Source organism: Dama dama, chromosome 9 (genome assembly GCF_033118175.1).
Source record: "Dama dama isolate Ldn47 chromosome 9, ASM3311817v1, whole genome shotgun sequence".
Lineage (NCBI taxonomy): Eukaryota > Metazoa > Chordata > Mammalia > Artiodactyla > Cervidae > Dama > Dama dama.
This window is the reverse complement of record NC_083689.1, coordinates 55,729,595-55,753,356: the sequence shown is the minus strand read 5'-3', so window position 1 is coordinate 55,753,356 and position 23,762 is coordinate 55,729,595. Positions and strand designations below refer to the sequence as shown.

Here is a 23,762-nt window from a genome sequence, read left to right as displayed (position 1 = left end):
ATAGTGTGCATCATTCAACATATAAATTGTTTTAATTTGTATTTCCCTAATGCCTGGAGTGCTGCGATTCATGTGGTTGCAAAGAGTTGGACACAACTGAGCGACTGAACTGAACTGAACTGAATGACTAATGATGCTGAACATCTTTCCATCTGTTTGTTATCCATATTCCTTTTTTGATGGAGTGTCTTTTCATATTATTTCCTCATTTTTCTTTAATTGGGTGGTTTTATTATTCAATTTTAAGAGATCTTTATAAATTACTAAACAAACTCCTTATCAGAATTACACTATGCAAATATTTTCTCCCTGTCTGTGGCTTTAAATTCTTGTCTTTTCATTCTCTTAACAGTATTTTTTGAAGAGTAAAAGTTTTCAGCTTTGATATAGTCCAATTTATCGATTTTTTGTTTGATGCATCAGGCTTTTAGTGTCATATCTAAGAAATTTTTGCCTAAGCAAAGATCACAAAGATTTTTCTCCTATGTTTTCTTCTACAAGTATTATAGTTTAGGCTTTAGATTTAGGCTTGTGATCCATCTCCAGAGGGCATTTTGGACACTTGTGGGGGCATTTTTGCCACAGTGACTGAGGAAAGGAGCTCAACCAGCAACTGGTGGGCAGGGATACTCAAGGACTTATAATGCACAGGGAACACATACCCCATGCACCACAGGACTCTCAAATGTCCTGCCAAATATTCATGTGGGTAAATTGCTTATAGTCACATGGATATCTATTTAGTTCTTGCTTCAAAATAACAAAAACTTTAAGTTTCAAAAATTGTAGTTGAATCTTTCCTTAACTTCTCTTAAATCTAAAGTTTTTCCTTAAAAGCAGCAATTTCATGTCTTCTAGTACATTTGTGCCTGTGCATTTATATATCAAATTATATATTTTATTATAAACTAACTTCCTTTCATCTTTCCTTTTAAATTCAATTATGGCATTAATCTTTTATCTTGTGTGTGCAGCTGGTTATGTTATCATACATTAGCAACACAAAGATATTAAAGACACTGAACTAAGAATCAAAATGATTTCTGTAACAATACCACTTAGATATTAAAATATCACAATTATATAATTAAAGGTTTTAGAAACTTCAACATAATTAACTATACAAACTTTCTAAAAATGCATTAAAAAAAGGCTACCTCTTCTACATACAAAGTCTAAGGAAAGGAGGAAACGGAAGCAGGGGAGGAGGAGGAATGGGAACCAACAGCATCACAGGAGAGGCAGGAGGAGCCTTGCACAGACAATGACAAGATTGTGCTGCACACAGAGGCACACACTTCATTCAGTGTCCTACCCTTGAGGACCAGCCAAAAACAAAATAACATTTTAAAAAATTAAGTTGCCCGGGGAACCCTGCCTATCCTGCTGCTGCTAAGGTGCTTTAGTCGTGTGCGACTCTGTCCGACCCCATAGATGGCAGCCCACCAGGCTTCCCCGCCCCTGGGATTCTCCAGGCAAGAACACTGGAGTGGGTTGCCATTTCCTTCTCCAATGCATGAAAGTGAAAAGTGAAAGTGAAGTCACTCAGTCGTGTCCGACTCTTAGCAACCCCATGGACCGCAGCCTACCAGCCTCCTCCGTCCATGGGATTTTCCAGGCAAGAGTACTGGAGTGGGGTGCCATTGCCTTCTCCGCCTGCCTATCCTAAGACTCCTTTATAGTTACACACCTAAGAAGATGAAAGATGCAGATGGCCTGATAGTTGGCAGAGGAGAGCTGGGTATTGCTCCTGCCACATTTCCAGCATCACCACAAAGGGCAGGGTCCCAAACCACTAACATGGACCCTGATTCTGGAGTGAAGGTCCTCAGACGCAATGTATAGAGGACTGTAAAATTGCTACAGAGATACAGATATGGGCCAGGAGAGACGTAGAAAGAAAAGAAACTTGCCCAAGTATAGGATAAAGCAATGTTCACTCAGCACTTCAACACTGGACTAGAATCCTTGCCAGGGGCACAAAGCCAGAAAAATAAATAAAAAGCATTAAATTGGAAAAGAACAAGTAAACTGTAATTTGTAAGCAACCTGATTGTATATGTAGAAAATCCTAAGGAACCTACAGAAAAATTACTAATACTAATAAGCAAATACAGCAAAGTTGCAGGACAGAAAATCAAAACAGTTAATATATAATAATCAACTGTATTTCTATATACCAGGAATAAGCGCTGGAATATTAATTTTAAAATAGTGCCATTTACAATAGCACTTTAAAAACTTAAAATATGTATAGATAAATTTAACAAAAGACATGCATGGCCTATACACTGAAAACTACAAACCACTGCCAGGAGGAAAATAGACCAAACCAAACAGAAAGGTCTATCTTGTGCATAGATTTGAAGATTCACTATTTTTAAGCTTAATCTATAAATACTTTATCAGTATGAATTAATTCATTTGAATATGTTTTAACATATCCTATGTACTGGATGGTTAGATAGGATCACTGACTCAATGGACTCAAATGAATTTGAGCAAACTTCAGGACACAGTGGAGGACAGAGGAGCCTGGCATGCTGCAGTCCATGGGGTCACCAAGAGTCGGACAGAACTTCGTGTCTGAACAACAAAATGTACTGGACACTGTTCTAAATGCCAAAGACATGGCAGTGAAAAACATTAAAAAAAAAAAAAAAAAAAAAAAAACCCTGCCCCCACATGGCTTACATTTTAATCAGGAAAGACAAAATACACAAAATATGTACTTTAAATACAAAGTTCAAGTGCTAGGGAAGAAAACAAGGCAGGAGAAGGGGATAAGGAATGACCCAGGAGAAAGGAATGAAAACTCAGATGGGGTGGAGTCACCTTAAAGACCAGATAAAAGAGTGGAAGTGAGGCTTATCAATACCTGGAGGGAAAATACTCCTGGCAGAGGAAATAACAAAAATTCTGTTAGATGGGAGCAAGCCTACAATGTTCTAAGAACAACAAGGAAGGCAGTACAGCTGGGGCAGAGTAAGCAAGGGGCGGGTAACAGTAGATGAGATCAGAGAAACAGCAGATGGCCAGTTCCAGTACGGCTTTGTAGGCCACTGTCATTTTAAAAGACTGGCTTTTATTCCAGGTGACATGTGCAGCCATTGAAGGATTTTGAACAGAGTGACATAACCATGACCCGATTATACTTTGGAAGGATCCTTCTGGCTGCGCATTGAGAATGGCAGGGTCAGGAACAGAAGAAACAGGGTCTGATCACTATATTCTAGGCAAGAGACACTGCTGTCTTAGAGCAAAGTTGGTGATGGAGGTGCAAAGAAGTGAATGGCCTCGAGATAAACTCTTAAGACCGAGTACACAGGGTTCACTGAAGCTCTGAGTGTGAGTGGATGGGGGGTGGGGACAGGAGTCCAGGTTGACTCCAAGGTTTGTGGCTTAAATACACCTTGGAATAATTACTTCCCAGGGTCAGGGAAGACTGCAGGAAGAATAAAGTTGTAGGGAGAAGCAGACAAACTGATTTGGGCCTTGTTAATTTTAAGATGACTGATGGATATTCGAGTGGGGAGGCTGACTTGTTGGATATATGAGTCTGACACTGAGGAGTCAGGTCATTTGAAGCTAGAGTTGAAGGTCACCAAGAGAGTGAGGGTAGGCAGAAGAGATCCAAGGACAAAACCCTGGGGACCTCAATAGGTAAGGCCTGAAGGAAGAGGAAGATCAAGAAGGGAGTCTGAGGAGGAGTTGCTGGGTGGCAGGAAGAACACCAGCAGAGAGCGTGGTATACTGGGAGCCACATGGAAAACTGTTCCAAAGAGGGGAGTGATCAAGTGTGCCCAACAGTGCTCACAAGTCAATTAAGACAAGGCCGGTGAAATGACCACTGGATTGGACAAGAAGGGCTAGAAGGGCAGGCAGCCAGGCTATTTGGGGTGCTATTTGGCACAGACAAGGTAGGCAGAGCTCTCTCATTGCCCCTAGGAGGCTTCCGCCCTCCCCTCCCAGCTTCTCTCTCTCACCACCCTGTCTTTGAATAGCTGTGCCCTTGACCTCAGCTCTCCAGGGAAGTCTTCCAAACCAGGCCAGATTCCCCACCGTAGACTCTCACAGTACCAGGCACCTATCTCACTGCCAGTCTGGGTCCCAGGGGATTTTCCTTTGGTAGGCTGGCCAGTGGGAGCAGTGTCTTAGTCTACATGCCTGTACTCCAGGGGTAGGGACCAGGCCTCTTAACTCAGACACTTACTCCCTGCACCGAGCACAGAACTGGGCACAGAATAAGCACTCAACCAACAAGGAGGAGACCGAGGAAGGGGAGGCTTACAGGCAGTGTGATCAGGCAGAAGCAGAAAGAGGCTGAGGTGAGATGTGTGGCCAACTCGGAGTGGGGAAGGGGATCGGCTTCCAAGGGAGGACAGGAGAAGGCAGTGTATAAACAGAAAAAGCCTCTCTCCAACATGCGGAGTTAGACCAGGTCAGGAATCAGAAGCCACTAGAAGAGAACTACCAGGACTGGAGGGGACAGCAGAAGGCTCTGAAATCCTCTACCCATTTTAGACCCTTGCTTTTGACAGAGAAGCCAGCAGAGGTGGACTCTGTGATCAGAGACTGAGAAGCCCATTTGGCCACCATGGCAGGAAGACAGAGGTTGCTCCCAGCATATCAAGAAAACAGAGGTTTTGTTTGAAGGTGGAAATCCATCATCTACTGCTGCAAATTAAAAACCCCAAAGAGAGCCAGTAGATAAAATGTTCATCCTTGAAGCAAGGGTAATAACCATATCTAGCACCTATCACATGCTATAGGGAGTTATCTCACTTAATCCTCAACTCCCTGACTACCCCATTGGAGATCACTCTCTCCTATCACCTGGTTATTCCCTTCAAAGAATTTTATCACCATCCACAGTTATCTTGTTTGCGTGTTTCTTCCCTGCTTATCATCTGCCCTCCACAACTTAAGCTCCTCCGGCAAGAACCTCTTCTGATCTTAAGCTACATCCCTCTGCTATCACAGCACCAGGCGAAGAGTACACCACAAACTTTCAACAAGAGAATTCAAGAGCTTCATGGAAACCCTACTACCTACCTGTCCTACAGATGAAGATTCTTGCCTCTCTTTCCTTTTTCACTACCTAAATGTTTAAAGTATTTGTATGTTCACACGGAGGCAGACCTACACAACCTCGCCGCTTTTCTATTGGCACTGAGGCTGCTCTCAGCCCCAGCTTCTCTCTCCAAACAGCAAGATCTACCCCTTCCCAGGGTTTAAAGTCCCAGCACCTGCCCCCTGACTATCTGAACAAGCCCCTGCTCCCTCTCCCTTACCTGCCTCTGCCTCCCTTGGGTGTGCCCAGCAAATCCACTCAGCTGCCCCTGTTTGTTCCTTCCACGCCCCTGTGTTTGTTTCCTAGGGCTGCCATAACCAGGTACAGTCAACTGTGGGGCTTACAGCAACAAACATATTCTTCCAGTTCTGGAGGTTAGAGGTCCAAGTCAAGGTGTCAACAGAGCCATGTGCTCCCTAAAGGATCTACAGAGAAACTTTTCTCTCTACTTTCTCTCTGCTTCAGGCATGTATCAACACCAACCCTTGACGCTTTTTGGCTTGCAGCTACATAACTCCAATCTCTGTCCCATTTTCACGTGGCCTTCTCACTGCCTCTCCATCTCTTCTTCTTAAAAGGACACCAGTCACATGGGATTAGGGGCCTAGCCTGTTCCAGTAAGATTTCATCTTAACCAGTTACATTTGCAATGACTCTACTTCCAATGAGGTTGCATGACATACTGGGGGTTGAGATTCACTCATCTTTTGAGGGGACATACTACAACATAGAACTCCTCACGGAAAGCGCTGGTCTCTCTTCTAGCTGTCCACAGCCTGTACCTTAGTGCAATGATCATGCTGCATTCTAATTATTTTCTAGTGAATTCTCTTCTATTCCAACAAGGATGACAAAGAGATTTTATCACATGTGCCAACTCAAACATATAATTAGTGAAAAAAATTCTTCAATGGACAAGTGTTGTCACAGGTGAAGAAATACGGCAGGGGCAAACGTGGGCTTGAATGGAGATGTGAAGCACGGCGGGGAGGGGGGACTCCTGGACAATAAAAGTGTGTGATAATGCAAATTCTAATAAAGTTGGGATGAGACTTAGGATTCCGCATTTCTAACAGGTTTCCTGGGGCTGTTGATGCTATTGGACTATGGACCATCCCTGAGGGCAGAGACCAAGTCTTATTTATGTTTGTATTATATATTGCATGGTCCAAGGCTGGAAGAATGAGTGAATATTAAACTGCTACCATCTACTTTAAAAACTAGGGCAACTGAACTCCTGCTATTTCTCTCATTTAGTTGCCCTTCAGAAAGACCCTCTGGCAGCCATGTGTCAACTGCTGACCTGGAATGTTCTCCTGGTAGCCCACCACCTTGTTTAGGGAGGGCAACTCTTCACCCCTGCAGACCAGAGGTTTCAGCTCTGCAGACTGAGCTTTGTGGAGCTAGGGAAGTACAGTTCCAAGGCCAGAGCAAGTTAATCTCCTTTCACTTGAATCAGCTTGGAGAGGCTTCACGTGAAGCAATTCCATCTTTCTGCGTGTCTCAGGGATGGTGGGGAACAGGACTCAGCATGTAATGAGTTTAGGGTGGTGATGCCTTTTAGCAACCCTAGCTTAACTGGCAGACCAGCTCTCACTGCTGTTTCAGATGGCATTCCTGTAAGTTACCATCCTCCACCCTGGCCCTGCCAGCCCCTGGTCTGGGACCCCTTCTCCACCAAGAGTGGCCAGAAGATTCAGCAAGCAAGAGCTTGGTCCCCAGTGCTCAGGAGGTCCATGCAGACCACCAGATGCTCTTCTACACCTACACAAGTATGCGCACACACACATATACACTGCACAGGTCAACTATCTGGGATTACTGAAGCAGGGTGGGTGGGGGTCTAGAACAACCCTACTCTGTACACCCATGGCTCCATGCACAAAATCCAGCAACAGTTTGGTCAGAGCTCCTTCGGGGCCAACTAGAGGGCACCCTGATTTCTCCAAGAAACACAAGTGTTCAATTCCATATGTGAGCCTTGCTTTTGCTGACAGGCCATGACTGTGGCTGGGAAGGCAGGGGAAGCAGGTGGATTCTGTCTGTTTTGCGGGTGACAAAAGTGGAGTGGACTGGCAGCTAAAGCTCTGAAGAAGGTGGAAGAGAAAGCAGTAAAAGAAAGGGCCTGGCTAGGGTTGGGCGACATCTGCTTCTTACTTAGACACTGTATATTTAACAAAGAACTACTGAACTAGGTTATTAGGTATGATGCATTTTAAGTTATCTATTTTTTTTTAAAATTCAACATTAATAAAAAACATCGGACTTAACCTAATAGGAGCGTCAATTTTCTGGTTCTGACAGTCTACTACAATTACAGAAGGTATTACTGGGGAAAGCAAGGTAAAGGCTACTCAGCAATTCTCTGTACTATTTTTGCAACTTCCTCTGAGTCAAACTATTTCAAAACAAGTTGTTTTAAAAACTGACAAACACACTAAGATATTACTGCATCTAAAATGTTATTAAAAAATAAGGTCAAAAATCTAAATTTGAAATTTTATGTAAACCCTCAGCTTTCTCAAAACTTGAGGTTTTGTGTAAACCCTCAGCTTTCTCATCAAATAAGATGTTTAATAATAAAACTATGACCGTCTAGTCATAACAAAAGAGTCCGAAATGCAGTACTTAGGTGCAGTCTCAAAAATGACAGAATGATTTCTGTTCATTTCCAAAACAAACCATTCAGTATCACAGTAATCCAAGTCTATGCCCCAAGCACTAATGCCGAAGAAGGTTCTATGATGACCTACCAGACCTTCTAGAACTAACACCAAAAAAGATGTCCTTCTCATCACAGGGGACTGGAATGCAAAAGTAAGAAGTCAAGAGATACCTGGAGTAACAGGCAAATTTGGCCGTGGAGTACAAAATGAAGCAGAGCAAAGACTAACAGAGTTTTGCCAAGAGAACGCACTGGTCATAGCAAACACCCTCTTCCAACAACACAAAAGGAGACTATACATATGGACATCACCAGGTGATCAATACCAAAATCAGATTCATTATATTCCTTGCAGCCAAAGACAGAGAAGCTCTATACAGTCTGCAAAATCAAGACTAGGAGTTGACCATGGCTCAGATCATGAACTCCTTATTGCAAAATTCAGACTTAAATTGAAGAAAGTAGGGAAAACAGCTACACCATTCAGGTATGACCTAAATCAAATCCCTTACAATTATAAAGTGGAAGTGACAAATAGATTCAAGCGATTAGATTTGATAGACTGCCTGAAGAACTATGGATGGAGGTGACATTGTACAGGAGGCAGTAATCAAGACCATTCCCAAGAAAAAGAAATGCAAAAAGGCAAAATGGTTGTCTGAAGAGGCCTTACAAATAGCTGAGAAAAGACGAGAAGGGAAAGGCAAAGGAAAAAGGAAAGATATACTCACATGAATGCAGAGTTCCAAAGAACAGCAAGGAGAGATAAGAAAGCCTTCCTCAATGATTAATGCGAAGAAACAGAGAAAAATGATAGAATGGGAAAGACTAGAGATCTCTTCAAGAAAATTAGATACCAAGGGAACATTTCATGCAAAGATGGGCACAATAAAGGATAGAAACAGTATGAACCCAAGAGAAGCAGAAGATACTAAGAGGTAGCAAGAATACACAGAAGAACTATACAAAAAAAAAATCTTAATGACCCATATAACCACAAAGGTGTGATCACTCACCTAGAGTCAGACATCCTGGAGTGTGAAGTCAAGTGGACCTTAAGAAGCATCACTATGAACAAAGCTAGTGGAGGTGATGGAATTCCAGCTGAGCTATTTCAAATCCTAAAAGATGCTGCTGTGAAAGTGTTGCACGCAATATGCCAGTAAATTTGGAAAATTCAGCAGTGGCCACAGGATTGGAAAAGGTCAGTTTTCATCCTAACTCTAAAGAAAGGCAATGCCAAAGAATGTTCAAACTACTGCACAACTGCACTCATCTCACATGCTAGCAAAGTAATGCTCAAACTTCTCCAAGCCAGGCTTCAACAGTACGTGAACCGTGAACATCTAGATGTTCAAGCTGGATTTAGAAAAGGCAGAGGAACCAGAGATCAAATTGCCAACATCCACTGGATCATAGAAAAAGCAAGAGAATGTCAGAAAAACATCTACTTCTACTTTATTGACTATGCTATAGTCTTTGACTATGTGGATCACAACAAACTGTGGAAAATTCTTAAAGAGATGGGAAGAGCAGACCACCTTACCTGCCTCCTGAGAAATCTGTATGCAGGTCAAGAAGTAACAGTTAGAACCAGACATCAAACAACGGACTGGTTCCAAATTTGAAAGGAATACGTCAAGGCTGTATATTGTCATCCTGCTTATTTAACTTATATGCAGAGTACATCAGGCAAAATGCCAAACTGGATGAAGCACAAGCTGGAATCAAGATTTCCACAAGAAATATCAATAACCTCAGACATGAAGATGACACCACTCTTATAGCAAAAAGCAAAGAGCCTCTTGATGTAAGTTAAAGAGAACAGTGAAAAAGCTGGCTTAAAACGCAACATTAAAAAAACCTAATATCATGGCATCCAGTCCCATCACTTCATGGCAAATAGATGGGGAAACAATGGAAACAGTGACAGACTTTATTTTCTTGGGCTCCAAAATCACTGTAGATGGTGACTGCAGCCATGAAATTAAAAGATGCCTGCTCCTTGGAAGAAAAGCTATAACAAAACTAGACAGCATATTAAAAAGCAGAGACATTACTTTGCCGACAAAGGTCCGTATAGTCAAAGCTATGGTTTTCCAGTAGTCATGTATGGATGTGAGAGTTGGACCATAAAGAAAGCTTAGTGCCAAAGAATTGATGCTTTTGAACTGCGGTGTTGGAGAAGACTGTTGAGAGTCCCTTGGACTGCAAGGAGATCCAACCAGTCCATCCTGAAGGAGATCAGTCCTGAATATTCATTGGAAAGACTGATGCTAAAGCTGAAGCTCCAATCCTTTGGCTACCTGATATGAAGAACTGACTCACTGGAAAACTCCCTGATGCTGGGAAAGATTGAAGGCAGGAGGAGAAGGGGATGACAGAGGATGAGATGGTTGGATGGCATCACCGACTTAATGAACATGAGTTTGAGCAAGCTCTGGGAGTTGGTGACCGACAGGGAAGCCTGGTGTGCTGCAGTCCATGGGGTCGCAAAGAGTCCGACAGGACTGAGTGACTGAACTGTACTGATGACTGTTTAAGAAAAGCTGTACTATCACAAGAACATCTAGGTTGATAGTGGTATTCTATTTTTTGATTCAGGTGTTAATTACAAAATTGTTTGCATTATAAATATTAATATTCTGTATTCTCTTTTGCTTTTGTACTTCTCAGTATGTGAGATATAATTTCACAATAAAATGATAAAATTAATAATAATAATAAAACCAATCACTGGATTGTTGAGTGATTAAATCAGTGCATACATGTAAAGTGCTGGCAAATAATAACATTCATCTATTAGCCATCAATTAGATTTTACTTGACATTAATTTATAGTCATTAGGAAAGAGTCTGGAAGAACATACAAACAACAAAACCATCAGTGGCCATTATTCTGAATGATGGATTTTTTTTAATAAAAGTATAGTTGATTTACAGTGTTTCAGGTATACAGCAAAGTGATTCAGTTACATATACATCTATTCTTTTTCAAATTAGTTTCCATTATAGGTTGTTACAAGATACTAAATTTATTTCCCTGTGCTTCTTGTTCTTGTTGTTTAGCTATATTATATGTAATACTGAATGATAAGGTTGCAAAGGACTTCTATTTTTGCTGATATTCTAATTTTCCTACAATCAATACAAGTTAAAAACAAACCTACAGTTCTTAGGATAAAAAATGCTTTAAAAAATGTTTAATGTGCATACTGTTTCCATATAACACATGGAAGAAAACTAGGGGAAAGAGTTTGTAACAAAAACAAAATAGCAGATCCTACTGGAAGTCTGACTTTTGTTAGTGTCTCATAGTAGTTACTCGTGTGTGTCCCACAGCCCATGGTTCTCAAAAAATATGGAGACAGCATGGGGTGGAACACACTCATGCAGGTCAAAAAATGTAATGAAGATATATTTTTAACCACACATGTAATCCCATGTCCAAATATACCTCATACACGTAGGTACATATTACCAAAGAGGGGAGATATTAAATGTAGGTTAAATCTAGTTATGGAAAGTGCCTTGGCAGGCTGTAAGCAAAAGCACAGAGACCATTCTTTAAGTTCTCCACAATACGGCTCCCATGGAGGTCCCAAGCCCCAGCACTTCACATGGACCTATGGCTGCCTGCCTTCTCCCACTGCCACCACTTCCCTCACTGACACCAACCTTAGGGGACGCTGAAGAACCACGACAAGCCAAGCCAGCATCTAGAGGCGCCGGGCATCCTGCCCCTGCCTCTGCCTCCCTGAGGCTCACCTGGCAGCAGGCTGTTGCAGGGGGTGGGCGGGTTCTTGTTGCCCTGGACCCAGGCCCCCCTGCCTCCCTCCACAGGCAGGGTCCAAGGCAAGCCGCTGCTGGAGAGCTGCCCTTGATCCACTGGGCTCCATTACATGAAAATAAAACACCAGCCTGTTCTGGGCCTGCCCAGCACATTACTGGGAGGAAGCTATAAAAGCTGCCAACACGGGTTACCTCAAACACGTTCCTTCTCAAATATGCCGGGAGCGAGGCATGGCCTTTCCTCTCCTCCCTGCCTTCCATCTTTCAGGCAAAGGCTTTCTGTGTCCTGTTTATTGACATCCTCGCCTCTTGGCTGGTCCAGCTGCGCCAGAGCCAGTTGCCCTCCTGGCCATTCAAAGTGCCCCCGTTCCGACCCACTGCCTGTAATGCGCACTTCCAGACCACACGGCCCACTGGCTGCTCAAAGTCTGGCTCTGAAACCAAATAAAAAGCTTTTCATTTACACTCCAGTTTATGTGCAGCAGCTCAAAAGCCTTATTTTCATGTCTTAGGCAGCTCCCACCTGAATAAATTCGCTCTAAGTGCCACTTTTCCTTTTGTGGATTATAAAGCAGTGAGGAGGGCTGACGGATGGCCCTGCAGGATGCCACAGGCAGGCAGGATGCAAAGTGACCCCTCAGGGACCGAGACAACTGACCGGTGCCAGGACCCTCGACAGTGCACACCACGGCCCCGGGAAGGGCAGAAACCGCAGCTACTCTCGGCTGTGTCACAGTTGAAAGCACAGCCCTGCCAGTCCTGGTTTCAAATCCCAGCTCTGCAGGTTCCCCAGGTGTGTATCCTTGGGACACGGGCCTGCCTTAGAGCTTATTTCTTTACATATAAATAGGCACAACACCTCAGGGAGGGGCTACTCTAATGACTGAACAGGACGATAAAATACATAAAGTTCTTACCACAGTAAGTGGCACATAGAAAGCCCCTGAGAGACAGCACCCATTATCACTCAAATTCATTTTTAAGTGTGTGAAGGATGTACTTGATGCTAGGTACCAGGCATAAGCAAAATCAATATGGTCGCTGGCTTCAAGGACTCAGAGTGCAAAGGGCAACAATCCTAACCCTTTGGGACTTCTGCGACAATGGCTATGCACACACAGGACACAGACCAGGGAAGGAGAGCTAAACCTGCCTGGGGAGATCTGGAAATAATGAATGTCTAAACCATTCCACTCATTTAAGGCTGATGTTATCTGGTGGTTTCCAGCCTGGCCTCATTTCCCACCTATCTCTCCCTGCCCCCCCACTCCTGGGGGGCTTCCCACTATACCAGCCCCACCCTGGGGCCTCTGCCTGGGATGCGCCCCCCCTCCAACATTCCCAGGATTGGCACCCTTGCTTCACTAGGGTTTCTGCTCACATGTCACCTCCCTGGTCACTCCAAAAAGACTTCTGTCCCCTTATGCTGCTGTATTATTCTACACTCACCAATACTGCATTCAAACCTATTTGCCTGCTTTTTTACTGTGCATCTTCTCTAGAATGGGATCTCCGTGGGGATGGGGGCTTGGTTCATCACTGCGAACTCTGAATCTAAAACAGTGCTGAATCAAGTTAATGAGCCACAGTTAGAAACTGGGGACTCCTCACGCGTAAAGCACGAGGCTAACAGGGTCATGTACATGGGCATTTAATCCTTACCATATCCTACTGGCCTCTTATGTTGGGCCATCACTAAGAAGAGTGGAAGTGGATCACTCTAGGAGTGCCATATCCAGCCCCAGTCTTCCCCATCATCCTTCCAAACTTCAGTGGCTATATTTCTGACAAAGAGCTCGCAGGGATACATCCCAAGAAGTAAATAAAGCCCAAGGTCTCTCCTGTATCTGAGAGGCTTGCCCTCCAGAGTTTGCCCTTCCTAAAGATCAGAAAGGGCTCCACAAGTCCTACACAACCACAGCAGCCACCATGTATTAGATGCTTCTTGTTGTTTAGTCACTAAGTCGTGTCCAACTCCTTCCAACCCCATGGACTGTAGCCCACCAGGCTTTTCTGTCCATGGGATTCTCCAGGCAAGAATACTAGATGGGGTTGCCATTTCCTTCTCCAGGGGACCTTCCCAGATCAGGGATGGAACCTGCACCTCCTGCACTGATAGGTGGGTTCTTTACCCCTGAGCCACCAGCAAGTCCGCATTGGATACTCATGTACAGACTTTGTCTCATATCCTCCCCACACTTTCCTTCATAGTCATGACCCCTCAATCTAGAGGGGAAACCAAGGGTCAGAAAGGTTAACTCACTTTTCATGAACACGCAGTTAAGAAGTGTCAGAGCTAGGAATTTGAACCCTGGTCTGTCTGATTTCAAAGGCCATGCCCTTACCCACTATTTTGCCAGTGCCTCTGGGTCCCCACACGGGTTCTCCCCTAGCTTGGGTCAGCCTCCTTGGTCACTGAGGGTGCACAGCAGATCAGAGAGCATGAGCTCTGGGCCAGATAGACACACTTTCCCCACTTCCACCAGCTGTGTCCTGCCCAGGGGCCACGAAAGGCTGGGGCAGAGGCTCCCTCTGCTTCACAGGAGAGCTGCTCTCAGAGGGCAAAAGACAGGGGCTCTGCCAGCACCTAGCAAGTACCCAACCCACTTTAAATGCATGAGCCCCAAACTCTCCATGCAGGTCAGCTCATCTGTGGACAAGTTATGTGATCTATTAAAGTCTCAGTTTACTCTTCTATGGAAGAGATGGTCATTTACCTGCCTTTAGTTATTACTCAAAGAGCTGAAGCATGTCAAATGCTTACAGCAGTACCTGGCCCGTGAGAAACACTCAGTAAATGTTAGTTCATGATTACATCCTATTTCGTAACCCAGGAAACAGACAACTAGGAAGGCAACCAACTTACTTGACATCTCTCATCTGGTTCAGGGATTTGACCCCAGCCTGCCTGACCCCAGGCCACCTCCACGTTGACATTAACACACCCACTCAGTGACCAGCAACACAGTAGAGGAAAATGTTATGTTTCAATAAAAAACTACAGCACACCCTTATGGGTATGCAATTCTGGTCCTGCTCTTTGTCATTAACCTAGTTTTCACCTCTTGGTAAATTACTTTTACTTTGTTACCACCCCCCACCATAAATTGGATTGGATCTTGCCATCTTAGACGTTTTTGTCCTCACCAAATTCTCCTTTCTTCTAGTTTCCCATTTCTTCCCACCCTCCTGGCATGGATTCCTTGAGAACTACAACCTGACCTTATCAGAAATCCAAGCTGGTGGTGGCTGACCTTCCCCTCCAGATCTAAAGAAGTCTCACAAGCTGAAGCCAGACTACAGTGTGATAAAAACTTCAAAAGACTCACCACCACAACAATCATGAACTCTCTCATTTAAATGCCTGATGGTTCACACTATCCAGCAAACATCCTCCACTGCATGAGTCCAACAGATGGTGCAGCTTGTCCTGAATGAACAAACGGTGACTGAACAAGAAATGAACTTACACTGTTCAAAAGAAGAATGTCTCCTCTGTCCTTGAACAAGAAGACGGGCGACAAAGACTATCCCCTTGATCAAACTCTCGTTAGGCTTCTCTGAGCACCAAGCCCTCTTCTCAAAGGGCCTTGACCTTGGCCTTCCTAGGCAGGCCTGCATAGCCCAGTCTTTGCAAGAATCCTGCTAAGTCAGTTTAGAGAGACTCTCCCACCTTTGATGTGTCAGTCCTTGGCCTGCCTTTAGCAAGAATCCTGTTAGATCAGTTTAGTAAGAATCCCCTGCCCTGGATGCCTCCTCTTAGTAATTTTCCGTCCACTGAGGCCTTCATCCTGCTCCTTGGGGCTAAATCCCTACCTGTCCTTGTGTTCAGAGTTCAACCGGATACTGCAGTACCCCTACTGAAATATCCCTGAATAAAACATTCTTTATCATTCTAACAAGCATCAAAATTTTTTTTCTTTAACTACCCTAAGACTTGCTTCAAGTAGGAGGGCCTTCCTTCCTGAAAATTCTCCAGTCATGTCCCAGTCAAATCCCATCCCAGATCTCCTGCAAGTAACCTTTCTCTCCTGCTCAGCACAAGCAAACCTCCAACAACCAAGGCACTGCTTCCCTGCCCTGTGGATCTTTGCCTCTCACAGGCTGGCTGCCAGCCCACCACTTCCCAGCCGTCTATGCACGCAGAGAACACGAAAATACAGAAATGCATTCCCCATCTGGGAACGCCTCAGAGCTAAACATTATGTAGGATGTGATGGTGTTCGTCCACCCAAAGCGAGGCTAAGAGAAACACTGAGACAGGAGGAGACTGCTGGCGAAGGCCAGTGCGTCAGCAAGAGCTAAATTTAGCAACTGAAGCCTCGAACTTCATTCTTTTAGGAAGAAAGAGCAGCAGAAGAAAAAATGTATGCACATATTTAAATGAAAAAAACCTTTGAGAGAGGGAGAGAGTCCACATCCTTAGTGACCTGAAGAAATGCATGAGGAGGGACCACTCTTGGGGAGCCTGCCTCAAGTCGGGTGGGGGGGTGGGGGTGGGGAGGGTCCTTTGGACCCAGTGAAGGCATGATACAAAGGAAGCTGCAGCCTGAGAAATCCAAACATTAAGTGCTGAGGGCAAGGGGAACAGAGGGATTCTGAAAAGCTACAAATTCTGGAAAAACCTGTAACACAGGTTTTCAAACAGATTTTGTCTTTTAGTAGAGTGGCTAGTATAAAGACATGCATCATCTAGGCCCCAAAGCCTCCAGGGAGGGTCTAGAAACCTGGGAGAAGAGATGGAGATGTTCCAAGAGATGCAAAGTGGTCATCTGAGCACACATGTCGAGCCTCAGCTCTGTCTGTAGCCAGCTCTGCCAGGTTGAGCCATTTCCCCATCTCTGGGCTAAGGATACCTGTCTGTGAAATAACGTTAACAGCCTGGCTGCACTGAGACATTATAACATAGTAAGACGCACACTGTTCTGGATTTATGTGTGGGGAAGCTGGTGGACATTATCAGATTCTACCCGACTCCCACCAGAATTAAGACTTCTGCCTTGACCTTGATAAAAGATCCATTATTAAAGTATTTCACAACACTCTTAGAAATGTATCAATTCCCACAAAGGGCTAATAATCTCACTATAAACAGAGTCCTCATAAGTCAGTAAGAAAAATACAAGAACCTCAACCGGAAAATGAATGAAGGACACGAAGAGCAATTCACAAAAACATACAAATAACTTAATTCTAAGCTGGGGGTGGGGGGGTGTGGGGGTCGGGGAGGAATGGGAATCCTTTGTTAATGGTAACCAGAAAAAGGACATAATTAAAATAAAAATGAGAGCGCTTTCCCCACATGTCAATTAGCAACTTCCTAAAATCTCAATAATACCCAGCAAGGGCTGGAACTCAGAGAATTTCAAATCCTAGTAGACAGCAAGGTGGCCTGACTTAACCAGTGGCAACCTGGCCAGATGACAACAAAAATTCTTAAGTGGACATCCCAAGCAACCTAATAATTCTGTTAGGGGAAACACACTGACTGAAACCGTTACTATGGCCAGGCACCATAGTAACTATTTGCATGAGTTATTTTATGACAGGAGTTCCTGGTAAGGAACACAGAACTAATAAGCCACCACCAACTGGAAGAGTTCAGGAAAGGTCAAAAGGAGACACCACAGGTCCGACCACCTCCCAGAATCCTTCTCTCTGGCATCCATCTTGGCTGAGCAAAGCGTGCACCACTAGGAAGGACTCTGAGTCAGAATGATTGGCTAAAGACAACCCAGCACCACAAACTAATCCCATCACCACAAAACCCAAGACTGCCATGTGGCAAAGCTGTTCTCCTGGGTTCCCTTACCCTACTGCTCTCCACCCAGGTGCCCTTTCCCAATAAAATCTCTTGCTTTGTCAGCAGATGTGTCTCCTTGGACAATTCATTTCTGAGCATTAGATAAGAGCCCAGCTTCGGGTCCTGGAAAGGGTCCCCCTTCCCGCAACAATTCTACTTCTAAAATTCTGTCCTACAAAATTATTCAAGAATGTGTATAAAAAAATTACATCTTTAAAGATTTAACCACAGTAAAAATTGGCAACGATCTTCTAATAAGGACACAACTCTATGGTGAAATACAATAAAGCTAAAAAAATCAGGCTGCAAAAAATGCAGAGATAAGGGAAATGTTTATATTTCCTATTAAGTGAAAGACAAATTCTAAAGCTATATAGAGAGTAGAATCCAATTTTACATATGAAAGTGAAAGTCGCTCAGTTGTGTCCCATTCTTTGTGACCCCAGGATTATACAGTCTATGCAATTCTCCAGGCCAGAATATTAGAGTGGGTAGCCTTTCCCTTCTCCAGGGGATCTTCCCAACCCAGGGATTGAACCCAGGTATCCTGCATTGCAGGCAGATTCTTTACCAGCTGAGCTACAAGGTAAGCCCAAATTTTACATATAAGTCATCTCTAATACACATAGGAACACAAATAAATACTCAAAGGACAAACAAAAGTATTACCAGTGCTATCTCAGGAAGTGGCATTATCATGGCTGGTTTTATTTTCTTATTTTACTTTTCTGTATTACTTTTACTTTTCTGTATTACTTTTACTTTTCTGTATTTTCAAAATCCTTAAATAAAAAAAATCTTTTATATTCAGAAAAACCCTGAAACAACAGAAAACTCTTTGAACAACAAAAAAGAAAAAAGATGTCTTCCCTTCTTTATAATATGTAGAAGGCATTAAACAAACAACTCCAGCCAGGAACCTGACTCAGGCCCCTTGCCCAGCACACTCTTCAGAAAACTTCTTCCTCAAGCACACCCCTGACCCCTAAGGAACGCTCAGTCCCTGGGCCCTACTTTCATGTTTCCACTCATCCTCCTCTCACCTAAGATCTATCACTCTCCATTCATGCAAAGAATGTGGATTGAACCTCCAAGTCCCTCAGACACCAAGGGTCTGTCTAGTCCTTTTCTTGTCCAGCCTTCTACCTTTAAGCAAATGAAGCCACAGAGGGCCGGTTTTCATGACTGTTTCAGAGACTGTCAGCTCCTTGGGTTCCTTCTTATAAACTCTGAGGAGGGCAGGCAGGCAGCACTCAGGGTTTAGGAGCAAAGTTAAGACTCAGGAATTGAGGGCAGGAGCCCAGAGCTGGCTTACAGTTCAGCTCTCTCCAATCCCACCAACTGCAGGCTCTCCTCAGCCAGCCAGGGACCCCTAGCTGGGAGGGCATGGGGCCCTGGCATCCCCAGCCCCATCTGGCTGGGGCATGCCTGCCTGCTCACCCTTCAACTTCCCTCATTCATCCCCGTATCAACCCTGTCCCTGTTCCTGATTCCAAAATGAAAAGGTTCAGAGAAATGAGGTGAACTTCTTCTCACAACTCATTAATACAGTTAACTATCTAATCTTTTACAATCCTATCACCTCATAGATCAAGAACTTCTTATTTTCAACATATGAGTCAGAAATCACTCAGCCATGATTAATAGAAGCCACCAAAGTTGACATGGGATGGCTTAAGTGGAGAAAAATGGAATTCATTAGCTCACATTACTAGGTTGTCCGGAGTACACATATAGCTTCAGGCATGATGGGATCTAGGTGTTCAAACATCAGGGCTCTATTTGTCTTTCTCCATTTAGTGACCAAGATATTCACCAACAGAACCAATAAATTGCCTTCAGTGGAAGAAATTTTTCAATAAAAAAGGTATTCACCAACAGGCTTACATTTATACCCTATCAATCCCAGTAAAAGTACATCATCTTCCCCAAGAATTCTGGCAGAGAAGTGCCAGGAAGGACTCAGCTGGCTACGTTCAACAGTCCACTCCTAGGGACACAGGGCAAAGGCCTTCCAGTCACAAGGAAAAGGTATTCTCTTCCTAGAAGGGAGTGGGAGCTGCTGGAAAGGAAAAAAAAACAGAGTTCCGTCTTAATGAATCTCCTACTTTAAGAACATGTTAGTTTCTTGGCATAGGCATTCACTGGCAGTGGTAAGCATGAATGACACCATCGAGCTGGGGTTACTTTGCCACCAGGGCAAAATGAATTATTAGTGTACATTCAGAAGAAATGCCCAAATACTACAACAACAATCTAAGTGAGGATGCATTTTTTTAAACTCACGTTTGAGGTATGAGTTACATATAGTAAGATTCACCCTTTCTAGTAAAGAGCTCTACCAATGTTAGTGAATGCACACAGCCATGTGTGACCACCACCACAATCAGGGTATAGAACATTTCCATATTCCCCACTCCCAGCCCCTAGCAACCACTGATTTGCTCTGAAGTCTTATAACTGAGTACCATGAAGTTATATTTCTAGAATATCATAAAGTTCTTCAGTGTGCAGCCTTTTAAGTCTGGGGGCAACCCACTCCAGTACTATTGCCTGGAAAATTCCACAGATGGAGAAGCCTGGTAGGTTACAGTCCATGGGATCGCAAAGAGTCGGACACGACTGAGCAACTTCACTCACTTTCTTTCACTTAGAACGCACTTGAGATTCATCTATGTTGTTGCACATGTCAAGTAGTTCACTCCTTTTATTGCTGATCATTGATACACACACCCTCCCACACACACACACCCCACACCCCAAATGCTTAAATTTCCTATATGTACCCAGGAACATGGGTTACATCCAAGAGCAAAATAACATCTTTACTTTATTCTCGTGGCACTTTCATTTTAATGGGAAGAGACCAAAAATGGATAAACACACGCAGTTCATCAGGAAGTAAGAAATGACATGAATCTAAACAGAGCAGGCTGGCACGTGGAGGGGGTGGTGCCATTGCAATAAAGGATCAAGAAGAGCCTCCGAGGGACGCACAGCAAGCAAGGCAGACACCTTGCCGTTACTGTGAGGAGAAGCATTCCAGACAGGAGGAATCACCGGAGCAGAGGCCTGAGATCTAAACAGGCTTGGGGTGTTGAAGGAACAGCAAGCTGCCCAGAGGTTGCAGGGATCACAACCATGGAGAGGACAGGAGATGAGGTGGGAGGGAGGGCAGGGCCTCACAGACGAGGGTGATGAAACCTCTGGGTTTCACCCAAGTGAGATGGCAAACTGTCTAATCCAGACACCCCACACCCTCTGCCTTCTCCACACCGACACACAAGAGGCTGGGTCCTGCTGGAGACCTTTCCAGAGCCTCCCAAGTAAGAGCCACAGCCAACCCCACCTTCACACCTACCACCTCCCCTGCTCCGACACTTCACAGAGCAAGCTCCTTGGAGCCTGCCTGCGACACCACTTGCTATGGTCCTATGTCTCCCCAGCAGGACCAGCTACATCCTTTGCCAGTCCCAGATGGGACTGCCAGATAAAATGGGTTAAACTTGAATTTCAGATATACCATGAATACTTTTTAATGTAAGTATGTCCCAGATACCGCACGGGACCTACCTGGGCCTCTCTTCCAGCAACTTTACAGAGGAAACAAACATCAGCCTCCCCGTACCGCACACTCTCCACATCTGCGTCCTCACCCACTCAGATGGGAGCCACTCCCGCCCACAGACAGTCTCTACCTCAGGCCTGGCTCCCACGCACTCATGCCTACTTGGTTTTTGTACTATTCATTCCCCATCTCCTCTCTGCATTTTCAACTTCTGGTCTCCCAGAGGTCTACTTTTCTCCCGCAGTTCAACACGCTCCAGTCTTCCCCAGTTTTTTAAACCTTCCCCGGATCCTCCCATACCACTACCCTTCCCTTCATGTTCAGATACTTCGAATGATGTATCACCTTCCCTTGACTTCCCCACCTCCCCGTGTCCAATCAACGGCCCACTCTCTGGCCGTCTCCTCCTGAACTTAAGGACACTGCTCTTGCTACAATCATCAATGACCTTCTCGGCATTCACTTCTCAAGTACCATCTTTCTTTCCATCTTAAAGCTCTCTTGGCTTGGCTTCAGTGACACCAGATTTCCTGGCTTACTGTATTAGAGGCAATGGCTTCACAGTTTGCTCCTTCATATACACTGGGATCCTGAGTCTCTGTCCTGGACTCTCGTTTCACACATTCCATGCTCACCCTTAGTGGAAACCATAGGGTCTACATGAGGAAGAAGTCCTCATCTCTCCACACTTCTCTCCTGAGTTTCAGGTTCTAATGAATACAGGGCAGCTCCACTATTACCTCCTTGAACTCAACATGTCCAAAATCAAACTAAACCAGGAAAGAGTGGACTCATATTCCCAACCTCCCTCATCCCTGGCATCACCTCCTATTTTCTGCATGTGACTGGCACATCCATTAACCCATTTCCAAGTCACAAACTCAGGTTTCAACCTTGGTTCTTCTTCCTCCTCCTCTCTGATATAGAAATCCTATCAATTCTGTTCTCTACATGTCTCTTGATTACATACATTCTTTCCCCTATCTCAGTTACTGCTCTCTCCCCACTACTGGAATCTCAACAGCCTCCCAGCCCAGCCTGTTTCCAGTCTTGCCTGCTTCCGTTTGCACCCAGTAGCCCCATCCCTCAATGCCACCTCTCACAGAACAGACCGAGGTTCTCTCAAAATACCTCAATCCTCAGCCAGACCACACCATCTCTTGTCTCCCTCTAGGCTTCTGCACATCCCTTTTCCTCTGCCCAGCATGCCTTTTTCACCCCGTTTATGTCCTCACTCCCCAGTAGAGCTAACCCCTACTCACCAGCCACAAGCAGTCAGCAGGGTGGTGAGGGTGACAGTACACTCGGGTTTCCTGGGTTCCAATCACAGTCTCACCACTTCGCAGGTGTGTGCCTTTAATCCTTCAGGAAAATGGGAGTGATTATTGAGAGGACATCATTGTTTAGGTACCAAACCATTTCTCCTCCTTCCTAACAGAATCCCAAATCTGCTCAGGGGCCACATGCTCATTCCGGTGAACCCATCGTGATTGGTATCACTCATAGAAACCTGCCTTCTTTTTGCCCGTGATTAATTCTGGCCAATGCAATGTAAGAGGAAATGTATAAAGGACTCTTGGAAAATACAGTACTAGTCTTTTAGAATCAGGCAAGAAAAGCCCCTGCTCAGGGCCCCAGCGGGCAGGAGGGTCCCAGTGATCACAGTCCACAGGTACAAGTTAAACAACACATCGGCACCCCATCCCTCAGAGTCACACGGCATCATCCATAACCCTCAACATCTGCTTTGAAGACTAACACAGTTCAGGTCCCAGAGAAATACTTCACACCTCTGCCCCAGGTCTTGAAAACAAAAGGTAACTGCGTCCAATGGAGAAGGTCGGTAGATGTGCTTTGGCCAGCTGAAGAGACAAAGACAAATACAGCTTAAAAAATAAATAAATAAAGACAAATACGGCTGTAGAGTGTTGGGAGCACTTGAGGAGAGCAGATAAATGAGCTTGTCAAACCCTTCCTCTCAGCACAAATGCAACACGTTCTTGCAAAATGAGAAATTCAAGAAGGCCGAACGTCCCTTTTCTTGCTTCTGTTCCTATTCAAAGTTCCACAGATTAGTGTTATATTAGCACCAGTGGTACACAGTGGCTGAGCAACTTTTTGCAAAACTGTATCATTTTTCCATAGATATATGTTATATGCAGATACACAACTCACACATATATGAAATAAAACACGCATGAAGCATAATACTAATTCTTATTTTTGGAAATGAAATGGATATTGAGCACTGTAATTACAGACGTTAAGTTTTAAAAACTAAGATTTAATTTTCAAAACATTAAATGACTTTCGGCTTTTAAAGAATTTTGACTAAAATGTTAATATTAATCAATTGTATTCTGCCTCATTACTTTTAATAGATAAATCTAAGTATTTTAGAAGAAAAATAGCTTCTTAAAAAGACCACTTTAAAAAAATAAAAGATCACTTAACTACTATCTTATTTGAATATAATTGTGTAATTTGGGTAATTTTGCAGGCAAGGTAAATGCTCTTATGTTTGCACCTAACACTGGCACTGCACAATATAAAGATAAACGGCAAAACTCATGCTAATAAGTTAATTTTTCTTTACCTAGAATGTTCAACAACAAACAAAAAATATCATGACGAGAGACGACAAAAAGAAAGTCAAAAGCTCTGTTTTAGTATCTTAAGTGGCAATTTTTTTCTGTTTTTTGAAAAGGGATCTCACACTTTTCACTGGGCCCCACAAACTACGTAGCTGGCCCTGATGGCACAGCAGAAAGAATCTTCATCGTTTTGGTCACTGGCCAGCCACTGCCAACCTTAGGCCCACCAATCCCAGATTTCTTGGTTGGTTATGTTTTTTAAGATT

General features: G+C 44.1%; 1 protein-coding gene across 6 annotated transcripts in view; it reads right to left on the bottom strand.

The window, feature by feature from the left end:
• Nucleotides 1-23,762, bottom strand: part of LOC133062507 (uncharacterized) — a 267,806-nt gene that overhangs the window by 182,606 nt on the left and 61,438 nt on the right. For 4 of the 6 annotated variants that reach the window (XR_009694182.1, XR_009694184.1, XR_009694185.1 and 1 more), the window contains exons 4-5: nucleotides 22,693-22,764; nucleotides 22,165-22,264 (exon numbers count right to left, since the gene is read on the bottom strand). The exons of 1 other annotated variant lie outside the window; for it this stretch is intronic. The gene's annotated coding sequence lies outside the window, so the exon portion shown is untranslated. Of the gene's footprint in view, nucleotides 1-22,164; nucleotides 22,265-22,661; nucleotides 22,765-23,762 lie in introns of all 6 variants that reach the window. One more of the 6 variants, XR_009694183.1, reaches the window with a different exon arrangement.